Here is a 13367-nt window from a genome sequence, read left to right on the forward strand (position 1 = left end):
AGAGATGTAATAATGCTTTCTGTGCTGTTGTTGAACATATACTTAAAATGGATGTTGACTATGCTAAATTATGATGTTTGTCAACTTTCATCTGCTCTGTGTATCCTATGCTGTTTCATGTAGAATGCAGTAGGATGTAGCCACATCCTGTGCCTGTTGTATTGTATGTGTCTCTGTATGCTCTGTCAGTGTCTCTGTAGCCTTTTGTATGTACAAATATGTTGATGTGTATGCCCCTTGCAGCCTTCTGATGTCTGTCTCTGTGTGTATTTAACCTTGTACTGATGTTCACAATGCAATAAAACAACCAAAATAACACAGCGCCTTCTGGCGATTTTTAAACCCTTGGAAGATGCTCCTTTATTTGGGATGGATGCATGTGTTATTACTAAAAGACAGTGGGTTGGATAAATGACTCTTCAATGACCTGGAAAGGGTCTGTAGGCTCCTTGACCCTCTACTGGCTATTTTCACATATACATGCTCATATATGTGAAAGAAGAGTGATGGCTGCCTCTACAAGCTTGTCAGGTGAATCACTACAACCTAGAGTTCTGTATGAAATCCTACTGTGCAAAGCAGAAACTAATTAGCAGACTGTGTTCCCTGGTATATCTAGAAGCTCTGTAGAACCCACTCTTTAATTTAAAAAAAAGGGCTTAAACTACTGTGCAAACTTTTGCCCTGAGAACACTCTTTCATCACAGAAAGGACCATCCTTCCTTCTCTGCTTTCTCTGCTGCATCACAGAAGCCCATTTTACTGACCCATTTAGAGGATGCTTCAGATTTTGAGACAGTCCTGTTCTTAACAAACAAACAAACAAACTAACTAACTAACTAACTAACTAACTCAGCATATCCATCCTTGGCCAGAGATGTAAAGATCAGAGGAAGGGAGGTAGCTTGTCTCAGGTCACATCGGTAAGCCTAAGTAGATGAGTAGGGGTGGGGTGGGGGTTGCAAACAGAAGAATGTGTGGTTATAACCTTACATAGGGATCTCCCAGCTTCTAGGGATCTAGGAATCTGGGTAAAAATCTCAGACATATCATGAATAACATGATGATGAAAGGGGGGAAGAACACACCCACCCTCACATTCTTCATGGAAAAGAGAAAGACCCAAGATCTTGGAGACACTGGAATTTAAAACTTGCTGCTGAATCCAGACATGTTGTGCTGCTGGCCCTTCCCAGGGTCCAGAAAATGAATATGAGGGAGGCTACTGCAGCACTTGTTTCCGGAGGAGTACCCAGGTTCTCATGAGGTTGTTCCATAAACATGTTTCTAATGCTGCCACGAAGCTGGTAGGTGCCTCTTCTGGGATTCCTACAACTAGATTTCCAGAGGCTTACATCTCCAGCACTAGTGTGTTCTCAAAACAAAGCCTTTTGTTTAGTACCTAGAAAAATCTAGCTGGAATCTTATCTATTTGAGTTGTTGGGAGAAATTTTCAGAAATTCTGAGCAACTGATTCACTACTTTTTCCTCCAGTGTACAGTTATCTTTCCTCCAGAGAGTATAATGAAGTATGGTTTATTTCCCACAATTCCAAATTCACACACAGATTCAATTTAAAAAGTTCTTGCCAGGAATCTCTTTCTTGGGAATGCTTGGGCATGAATACGTTGCAAAAGCAACGTCTGCTACCCTTGCAAATGCAGAGGGTAGGACTCCACAGACTTTAGCCCTTTGAGTTATTGTAGGAGGATACTATAATGCCTGTCTGGAATCCTTCCTCCTGTAAGTCCTCCTTGTCTGACCACCATACTCATAGTCTACAACACTCCGTAAATGGACTATGAGTCAGACAAGGTTTCAAAGCTCTTTCATAACAATGTCACCTCTATAAATTGAGTCCTACGTAAGTTCTAAAGATATTATATGCACTTAAGCATTATGGTGTGCCTGATTTGTAAGCCAACATGATTGGTGTTCCAAGAGACAGATTCCCGAAAGAGAGGATAGACCCCTGCCTTCCAAAAATCATGCAAAACTCAAATGAAGAAGAAAGCCTCAAGCCTGTTCTTTCATATCACAAAAGGACCTATAATAAATGCTGGAACAGCAGTGTAATTTAAGAATCATAGAGAGCCGAGGGGAAGATGTTTCTTATAGATTTTGGTGACACAGGAAAGCTTCCTGAAGAGAATTGAACTGGATTGAGACTTGGAAAGTAGTCAGGCACACTCTAGGATGTCATTACCAAGAACTTCTTAAAGGATGGCCTTAGCACAGACATGTAGTGTGATGAGATGTGAGAAGAGGTTAGATATTCACAGGCTTTGGATATGATAGCGCTGGAAAGAGATCTTTTATTCCTAATCTATGGCTGTAACATGACAATCTGTAGATCTTAATGAAAATTTCCACAGAAACAAGATATGGTGCGTGTGTGTGTGTGTGTGTGTGTGTGAGAGAGAGAGAGAGAGAGAGAGAGAGAGAGAGAGAGAGAGAGAGAGAGAGATTTTGTAGTACAAGCTGGTATTTGTGAAATTGATGAAAATTAATATCATAACTGATACTTAAATGAAGCCACCACTTATTCCCCAGCACACTGACACCTCATTTCCTTTTCTTGTGTGACCTTTCTGCATCATCTTCATTTGTCTGTTTCAAGCTCTCTTCATTTCCTCCTTTTCTCTCTCCTTCTTCCCTTTCCTTGACTCCCATCCATAATCATTTAGTAAAGATTCTATACATCAACAGAATAGTCTCTAACACTGGCTCAGAGACTCCGGGCACCACACATAAGTTTGTTAGGATTAGACAAATCCTTTGCACATTTCTTTCTTCTTTGGAAGAAACTGTGTTAGTTTTGCTCATTCTAATATCATAAGGATCCTTAGTAACAATACTATAAGGACTTAAATAGGATTGGGCCCCACAAAGTCAAACCAAGCAATAGCTGATGGTGTGAGGATGAGGTCAGTGTTGGATTTAGTTACTCTCTGCAATCACTGTCACATTAAGAGGGACACTGACCCGGGAGAATCTTGAATGGCTAGACAAATGGTCATTTCACACCATGCAGTAATGGAACTATGAGATGATAGGATCTCTTTATAAATGAACTTTAAACTAAAACCAGTCAAGCCTGAGAGAACATCTTTCTTTTACGTCTACTAGCAGTTCATGGCTTACAAACCAAGGTTCAGCACCTAGGACAGAGACAGCTCCCAGCCTGACCTGCTGAGATACAGAGAATAACAGACTGACTTGAGCCAGACCATGAGGAGGGCAAAGAGATGCTCATGGTGCCCAAGGATGGCCAGGTCCAGAATGATGAGTTCTAGTCTTCACTGTCAGTCACTGGACAGATTGAATTCACAGGGTTGGGAGAAAATGCTTAAGGTGCCTCAACTTCTGGGTAGTGTTAATCTGGAGCAAGCACGTTCCACTAACCCAGGAAAGCTAGTGACTCAGCACCCACTGCTGCTGCTACTGTAACCCTTAGCAGTTTCCTTCACTGAACACTCAGCTTCTCAATGTGTCTGAGCTCCCTCCCTAAGAGGGATCAGAAAGAAAAGATTAACACACAGCAGCAGCAAAACCAGAAGGGAGGTTGGCCTGGAGGGTGTAGAGGGAGCTGAGCAGTGTCCCACAGAGGAGGAAGAGGAAAGTTAATGAGACCATGGCAAGGGTGAGGAGAGCTACTTGGCTTCCTGATGTTCTGTGGTACTATAGGCACTTGTGTACCTTGCCCTTGATAGAGGGACATTGGTGGGTTCACTGATCATTCATGCCACAGAGAAGAGCAGCTCGAAAGTGGAATTTATATGCAAGTGACAGGAACAATAGATCTGGGGCGGATGACAAGAGAGGAGACACAGAGACCAATGGCACTTAGGGGAGCCAGAGCAGGAAAGCACACATAACCCATGGCTCTGCACCTCAGATTGGCAACAGTGACTTCATAGCATTCCTGTCCCCTGATGGTTTCTCAGCCATGTTCCTCTGCTCCCTCCTCAAATTCTCATTGCCAGCTGTTTCTCAATATTACAGATGAAATGCTGCTGCTGGGGAACCCAGAGGTGGGCAAAGAGCTAAAGTCTCTGCCCTTGCTGCATTGGGGTGAGTGTGGGTGTACTCCTGAGTTGGACAAGGATTTGGGTGGCTACATAGTTTCTCACCCAGAAATTGAGTAGACAGTGATTTAAAAAAATTTCCTATACCCATTGCTGCCCATGTAAATTACACTACAAATCCTGTGTCCCACTGAGGGGTAAATAAAGTCCTTGTTCCACCCAATTCCTGTGCAGAAGTTCAGCAGGTGCCCTGTTGTATCTTTTCCTCTGTATTTGACCTGCTAGAAAGAACTCAGGCATCAATGAATGTGGTTCTCTACCCAAGCTTCCTAACTAAGACCCTGGCTTAGACTTGAATAACCAACACCATTCTAAATTACATGCAAGTCATGGGAGGTCAGTGTAGACTGATATTAGTGCCTAGCTCAACACGTCTCAGTCAATGGCAGGCTCAGTAACTCATGCCACCACTGCAGAAGGGGCTAAGTAATTAGGAACTGAAGGTCTAGATTAGAAATAGATGTGTGTTCTGAAGCTAGGAACTTCCATCTCCTTCATGTGACAAAACTTTTTTCTGCATGATAGCACATTGTTCTCATCTATTAATTGGGCCCAAGAAGAGCTCCCATCTGATCATATTGTGAATATGAAACCAGAGAGTGTATGAACACGATTGAGATTCATACCTGGTGCTTGGTGTTTAGCCAGTACCATTTTTGCTTGGTATTATAACCCCTTAACATGACTTTAAGTTTCAAAGCTGTGTAAATCAAGCAAAGTTATCCTAATACTCATATCTGTGCATAGTCTCTTTCACTAACTGCAGTCAGTGAACCCACTCCACATGACTCCTGCTTCCCGAGCACACATATATGCGGTGGGAGATGAATAACATGCCTATGTTTGTGGAAACTACAATCCAAGGACATAGTCACCCACAGTGACAGACAAGGCAAGACAAAGAGAATAAATACCACAGAGTGGGGCAAGAAGAGCAAAAATCAAGATACTCTGATGACTCTAACACTACTTTTCCAGTTTACCGGGTCAGTTATCTCTCCCCACTGACCCTCAGCTTTCTACGAGTGAGTGTGATTCCCAAGGTCCTTCCCAACAATTTTCAGTATTTGGCGATAACTAAGTATGGTTTCATTCCCCTTATTGTTGTTTTCAACACTTTCTTCATTTCTAAGAACTTTTGGAGACATTTCTATTCAAAACTTAGTTCTTTGAATGAGCCTTTGGTGTCCTCCCTAAAAAAATAACTATATAAGCCTTAACACATTAACAAAGGCACCCCTTTCCATCTTTGTGTCTGGAAGGATCACCCCTATAGAGGAATATATCAGCCTTCCTTTTCAGCATCATCTCCTGTTCCCTCTTTGCCTTTGCTACCAGGATACTCTGGAAGTTTAGAACAGAGTTATGGCAATCCGGTCACCATACATACACATTTAGGGTCAGCTCCTCTTTTCACTTCCTAAAGCAAATATGACTCTTATCTAATATGTATAATTTTATAGCTTTCTGTTTAGCCAAGTAAAGCCTATTTGGAAACTGTCCAAATTTAATAATCATCATAACTTTTAATTTCAAATGTTTTAATCATAACGTTTTTATAATTGCATCTATATAAATGGTAGAATAATGAAAACACATGAGTCAGCCAAAAACCATGGAAAGGTGCCAATAAGGGTACCCACCATTCAGCACTAACCATTTCTTATGTTTCTTTGATCACTTAATGCAAATAATTTATATAATTAAGAGTCACATACTAGCCTGTTTTCCTGTTGGCTCCTGGATCTGACTTACATCAATGTGTTGCTTACCTACAAGGGAAGGCCAAGTGACAGCTTGGCATTATGTATTTTATTCAGCTCATCAGCTGTGACTGGATACTGGTTGCTTGTGAATTCCTACAATGACTGATGATTCTAAGGAGAATTGTCTGAATTCCTTCCTTTCTTCCTTCATTCCTTCCTTCTTTTTTTCCTTCCCTCCATCACTCCTTTCTTCCTTTCCATCCTTCACTGTTGGTCAAATGTTCTGGTGAAACAGTATATTTTAAAGATTTGGGGAAGCATAATCCTGCATTTAATTCTGTACAATTTGAGATGAGTGTGTGAGTACACAGTTTGTTTCTCAAGGAGCACTTGCCATTGCTGTACTCTAAATACCTATCTCAAATCTCGTAAGCTTTTGAGTCTGAGGAGGAGATGGTATCTTGCTTTTCAGGGCATTTATTTGCCCAGTGAGATGCATTTTTTCTTCATAAGCTTATTGAGAAAGTGTGCCATTGATTGAACAAATATTTATTACCTGTCATGTGCCAAACACTCCTATGGTATGTCTTCCTTTCTAAGTCTGTATTGACTAAACAAGGATATGTCATTTATGAGAACCCTGATGCTTAAACCCCCTCATCATTAGCCTGTGCCTCATCTCTGGTTCACAGACTCTGCCATAAATTCTCTCCCCCAACTCCATGGAGATTGTCACACCTGGGGATTTATTACCAATCTATCTGAGCCTTTTCTTCTCTAACATCTTCACTAAAGGAGTCCAGAAGTTTGGAGACCAGTCTGCTGTGAAAGTGCAAGAGGGCTGACCACAGGAGCCCTGCAGGGTGAGATCTGAGTGAACCGCCACACCTCAAAGTCAAGCCTAGGCTTGACATGTCTGAAAACTTGATCTTGTTAGTGTCCCAGATTCGCTTTCACACAAGCTGATTCACAGTGACTAAACTCACTGGAGGCTTGAGTGTACATTACACAGAGACTCATTTGTGATGAGGAAAAAGGAAAAAAAAAACCCTGACAGGTAGACCAGACAATTGTTGAGCTCTCCAGTACAATTTACCCTGCAGGCAAGTTGCAAAAACAGCCAGACATCTTAAGAGGGCTTATAGGTAAGAAAGCTGAGCAAGTGTCAGGTTATGGCTTTCCTCTCCCTGGACAGTGCCTGGGTGGGAATAGCCAGTTGGGCACCGAGCTCTGCAGCTCACACACCAACACCTTCATCCTTATCTGTCCAGCACTGCTACGACTTAGGTGAGATCACAAACTTGGGCAGAATATCATTTGGCTTCAATTTGCTGTTCATCATTCCGTTGTTTCAAGATGCTTTGGCCCACAAAACCACAGCACTGGCTTAGCTTCATGCATCACTAGATTTAGATTTTATGTGTCCAGTGTATGCATATTGGGAACTTTCAGGTAATCACATGCTGTGGGGTGTAAATGTGTGGGCTTCTGGTGCTGGCTGAGATTGAATGGCATGATGGTCAGTCTTAATGTTGGTTAATCAAATCTGAGGTACCAGTTCTAATCAAGTCCCTATTGGGGAATTGCCCTTCCTTCACAGTTACTACAGATCTGTACTACAGCAAGGCAGATCTCTCCACACCACCACCCCAAACCCCTTGGCATGTCTCTGATCAAGCTTAATTTCAGGGGACAGTTTTGTGTAACCTCAGGCTCCTTCACATGGATGACACTCCATCTTAAGTTCATGTTTGTGCTTTGAACTCAAGAGCAATTCTCAATGTAGAAGAAACTTAGAAACTCCAGTGAATTAATAAAGTGGGGAGACTCTCTGTCTGCGTAGGATGGGGGGCAACATCTAAACACTACAGCCTTCCTTCCATCTAGTGACAATGCCACGAGGCACCTGCATTTTCCTTAAGAGGCCCACGCACACACCACATCCTGCAGTAATTACCTACATGTACTGGATTTTTGTTCTACACACACACACACACACACACACACACACACACACACACTAGTGCTTTGAGTGCTGTAGAAGCCAAGAAGGTCTTGCTGTGGGCACAGAGAGCTGAGATGGTGGCAGAGGGAACCCTATGAGCCTCCATCAGAGAATACGGTGGGTGATGGAGTTACCTTAGGCAGTGTGAGGGTTTTTCATGATAGGACACTAAATCCTTTAAATCCTCCTACCACTGCATCATTATGTTACTAGGAGAACCCTTAGCAGATGTTCCAAATGACCACTAAGATTTCATTTAACCCTGGAATTCCCAGCTAGAAGAATTTCTTGTCTTAAGCTGGGTTTCTTAGAGTCTGAGTCTGAGAGGTGAAACTGGCAAATGAGTGACCTGGTTCTCATAAGAAGGAAATGGGAGAATAAAGGGCAGGCTGGGAGTGGAAAGCCAAGTGGGCGTGGTCTTAGCAGAGGGCGTTGCTTTTGCATTAGACCCTACAGACAACCCTGGAGCAGAGCATAAGTAAAAGATAACATGCCACACAGACATAACCTTCTCCTACCCTCAGTGCTTTCCTAGCCAGGTGCCTTAGATTTTGACCATGACACCTTTCTGAGAGCTGGACAAGAGGGGCTTTGTGGTGTAGATCAGTGGTAGAGTCCTTGTCTATCTTTCATAAGGCCAGCATGCTTTAAGTTTTTGGATATTTGGGTGAGATACAGGAAGTAACTGTGAGTTTAGTGAAGATGGAAAGAAACAGGGGGAGACAGAGAGACTGACAAAGCAGAAATGGCCAGAAGACAAGGGGACCTGAGCAGAAGACAAAAGGCTTGAGGAAGGAGGGTATGAGAAAGTCACCATCAGTGTCTTCTACATTTCTGTCAATAAGGAGGTCCTGAGAGGTAAGCCTCTTTCCCACCAATCTCCTCGTGATGCAGAAACTTCTGCTCTGGCTGGAACTAGAACCTTCCCCGTTTCTCACAAGCCTCATATAATCTGTAGGATCCCTGTTTCAACTTCATCCAAAACAAAGCACCAACTGAGCAAGGGCAGTGAAGTACCAGAGATTCTCCCCAAACACAGACTGGAGGAAGAATTTTTTTTTGTAAGCGCTATGACATCATCCTAGTCATTAACATGAAATTTCTTATAACGCCACCACTTCTGCAGTGTTCCATGCTGATCACGGGGCGTCGTTCTATACACTGAAGGCTGGCATTTCCTCAAGAACTGGGCTATCTCAAAAGTGAAGCCTCTGCTTGCCTGGAAGGCCATGGTCATGGGACATCTCTTCTGATGAAGCATTGGTAGTGGATGCCAAAATGACTCCTTATAACAATACATCAGAGTCCAATTCCAGAGTGCAGAACTTTGGTGGAAAACACTAGATTTCAATTCCCGTTATGCTGAGCACCCATCAAGGACTCCTTGACAACTCACCTCAGTCACTCTGCTTCCTTCAGCCCTGCTGAGCTCATTGTCAGGGACAGAACAGAGATTAGATTCCAAATGAACATAGCAGCCTCTGATTGCAACAAGGCACAAAATCAGCAATGTGCTAAATCCAGCATGCTGTCACCTCCCTGCACCTTCAAAGAGAGACAAACGAGTTAGAAAAGAGGCTGAGGAAGGCTACTGTCCCTGGCCTTGGAGGGTCTCAGCAATAATGTCTAACAGGATCTTGGTGTCATGTTCCTCCAAACCTTCAGACATGTTGGTAGATTCCATGTGTGAACACTTGTTACAGCCAGGGGTCATGTAGCTTCAATACACTCTGGAATAGGATCATGTCAAAATTTGCCATGAGACTTGAAGTCTTTGAGATTGGGAAAGAAGGTACCAGGGATAGGAGTCCAGAAGCCAGAAAGTGGACTGGCTGGGAGTGAGTAGAGACAATTCTTTGTTTCATAATTTTGTGGATCACATGATTGCTCATGTCCAGGAAAGCAGAAGGCTGCTCCTGGAGCCACAGCCAAGTACAATAGCTTCTATCTGTACTTTCCACTCTGTAGTACTGGCCTACACTCCATCATAGCCACTTTTTCTGCAGACAGTTCACTGCCTCAGTGGCTTTAGCATGCAGCTGTATGGGTGCTCAGGATAACATGGGGAAGGTGCAGGGTTCCAAACTGGCCTCTGGCTTGCCTTTGAAGCCTTCTGTAGTATGTAGAGAGAAGTTTAGCTTGGCCCTAGGCTTGCATTTCCTGCAGACCACTGCTCAGGCACTGCATTGTCCGCTTTATCTAGGCTCATCCTTCACCTTTCACTAACCCCATGTGTCCTCAAAGGTCTTGTGTAAGTGTTTCTGTTTGCTTGCTTTCTGTATTCACTCATCTATCTATCTATCTATCTATCTATCTACCTATCTATCTATCTTGATATAGAATCTCACTTTGTCACCCAGGCTAATCTCAGTCTGCCACCCAGGCTAGCTTGGAACTCCTGATCATCCCCAGTGCTGGGATTACAGATATGTACATCAGGCTTGGTGCCAGCAGTTACTCAAGGCATTTCTCCCAGGCCTATGAGGGGTAAATTCTTATGTGAATTCTTGTTAATTCTCTGTCTTTTTTGCGTATCAAGAGGGACAGAGCTAGAGGTCCCTGCTTTGATCATACATTTGGGTGTGGTGGTGGTAGTGTGATGGGGGTGGTGGTTGTGGCAGCAGTGGTTCTTAGTAATCACTGCAAGGAGAAAAGACAGACAGACAGACAGTGAGCAGAGAGAGGAACAACTAGAGGAAGAAACAATGATGTGGCGGAGGCAGCGCTGGAACAGAGGAGGATGATGTGGCCAGAAAAACGGGTCCATTGCAGCTTTGACAGGGGTAAAAGGAAGAGTCCATCTAATCACTTCAACTTTCTCTGAAGTGTGATGATAGTTCCTTGGCTGGGGTCGATGGAGGAAAGGAGATGAGAAAAGGGGAGAAGAGGAGAGAGGAGATACGGAAAGAAAGAATGAGGTGGTGTAAGCACAGACTTTGGTTCCAGATTTCCTGGTCCCAGATGCCATGCCATGGTTCATTAGTTATGTGTGTCAGCATGTACCTGAGTTTCTTTTTAAACCTCACTTTCTTCTGTGCAGAACAGATTCATAGACTGCTTGAGGACTGTTACACACGGTATGTAGAAGCATGCTGGGCATAGAGTGACATTGACTGTTACTGTTATAAATGGCAAAAAAAGATGGCCTCATAATTGAAAAAGAAAAAAAAATGATCTAATGCAGAGTCTTGCTGAACTTTTTACATGTAGGGCAGGAAACACACACACACACACACACACACACACACTGCAATTTGCACTGGCTCATTTCACTTGAAATTTATAATTACAGATCTCAAACCGGGGCTTTGACGCTCTTGGGAATCCTGCCACTTCCCTCTGACCAGTTGACTTTCCTACTCTAGTACAGTCAATTTCCACCACGAGGCACAGTAGGCTCACCTGGGGGCTGCCCTCTGTTTGTTTTATATTGGCAAATGATAGTTGTGGGTGTTTTGTGTGGTACAAAGTGATGCTGAGTTCTTTCTTAATATGATGTGAAATGATTAAATCACGCTAATTAACATATCCATCACCCCAAATGCTTGATTGTTTTTGTGATGAGACTATTTGAAATTTCCTCTCTTGGTGATACTGGGACACACAGTACTCAGTTGTCAGCTATATTAACCATGCTATATAATCAATTTTAAAAGGAAGCAATGTTATTGTTCCTATCTAAGGATTTGCAAGCTTTAACTCCCGTTCCAGGTCTTAGTTACTCCTTTTCTATTCCTTACACTGTGTGTTCAACATTTTTCAGATGTCACACAGAGTGAACACAGTGTTCATCTTCCCCTCCTTCTCAACCCATGTAACACATGGCAGTCAAACAGGAGAGTTTCAAAATTACAATGCCCGGGCCTCACCCAAAGCCAATTAAATCACAATTAAAATGTGGTAGAGGCAGCAGCTGTCAGAATACCATGAACATTCTGCTTTGAGGGATATGGAAGAGCCAAATCAGAAAACACACTGTAGCACACCACCCCATTCTTTCTTTCCACACCTCTTCTCTCCTCTTCTCCCTTCTCCTCTTCTCTCCTCCATTGACCCAAGCCAAGGAACTTGCATCATACTTCAGAGAGGGTTGAAGTGATTAGATGGACTCTTTCTTTTATCCTTGCCAAAGCTATCAAAGGACCCATTTTTCTGGCCACAACATCCTCCTCTTTTCTGTCCCCTGATCCAGCGCTGCCTCCCTCACATCATTGTTTCTTCCTCTAGTTGTTCTTCTCTCCACTCAGTGGATTTCTGTCTTTTTCCCTTGCAGTCATTACTAAAAACATACAGCTTGGGGACCAACAGCAAAGACAAGACTGTACATTGCCTTCAGTTCTTGCCAGGAAGAGCTGCTGGCCTGGGCATCAAAAATAACTGCAGCACCTTTCATAGTAGCTAAGGAGCGAAAGCAAATGTTGTCCATGGGTGCATCAATAGGAAAAAGTAAAAGCAAGCATGATAGTCTTGCAAGGCGTATAGGACTGAACACATCAAAATCCATGGATGAATGCTCAAGCATCTTTTATAAGATGGCGCCATGTTTTCACAGCACCTGTGACATCCTCTCATAGTCCTTAAATCAATGCTAAGTCACAGATGATACCCATGACATTTGTACTATGCCAGTAGTGCCATGTTGCTGGAAGAACAATAACAAAAGTATGTATGTTCAGTATAGACATGAACGTTTTCCAGATATCTTGGTCTATGATTGGTTGAGTTGTGGGTATAGGAACTATGGGTACATGGGGCCCTCTATGTATTATTTAATCTTCACGATAAATGAGATTGTGACATACACTTCAATAGGAATAAATCTTTAGGGCTTTTATTAAGATAGGTCAGCCACGAAACAAATATGTGATTCTATTTATATGATCTACAGTAAAAAAAAATATTAACAGTAAAATCCATAGGTTAGAAGTCAGAGGCACAGGATGGAGAGAGTATGTGCAGTCAGCCTTTATCAGGCCAGACTCCTAGAATGAGACCATTCTGGAGCTGGATGTGAGGATGTCTGGGCAGCATCATAAATGCACATGCTGCCTGGAGTGCTCAGTCAGAAGCAGTAATGATGCTCATTTTGTATACTGTATTTTACCACAATTAAAAATTTTTAAAATAATAGTAAGCATTGTAAACTTACTTCAGGTTTCTGCCTGAAATTCACCTTCATTTCTCAGCCTCCAACCTTTCTGGCTTCTGCTTCCCTTATTCTAGCAAACTTCCAGCCAAGGTCACCTTGACACCCATGCTTAAAACCCAGCAAACTACTCCTTTCTCTTCCTCCCATAATCCTCTCACTGAAACCTGCTATTGATTCTTCCGGTATTCTTGCCCCCATCCTCCAGTTTCCATTACTCCAAACACTTCCATCTCTAACTCTTTCCACCCCATTGCATCTAGTCCACGGGTTAGATATTGGTTCTTTGAGCACCTAGGTCCTTTGAACTCTCTCAGACCTCTCTGCTTCTCTCACCCTGCACTGCAATGTCCTCACTCAGAGCAAATCATCAACTCTCACAGTTTTAGTGCAATCCACACACTTATGACTCATGAAGCTGC

Source organism: Grammomys surdaster, unplaced genomic scaffold (genome assembly GCF_004785775.1).
Source record: "Grammomys surdaster isolate TR1022 unplaced genomic scaffold, NIH_TR_1.0 1019, whole genome shotgun sequence".
Taxonomy (NCBI): Eukaryota; Metazoa; Chordata; class Mammalia; order Rodentia; family Muridae; genus Grammomys; species Grammomys surdaster.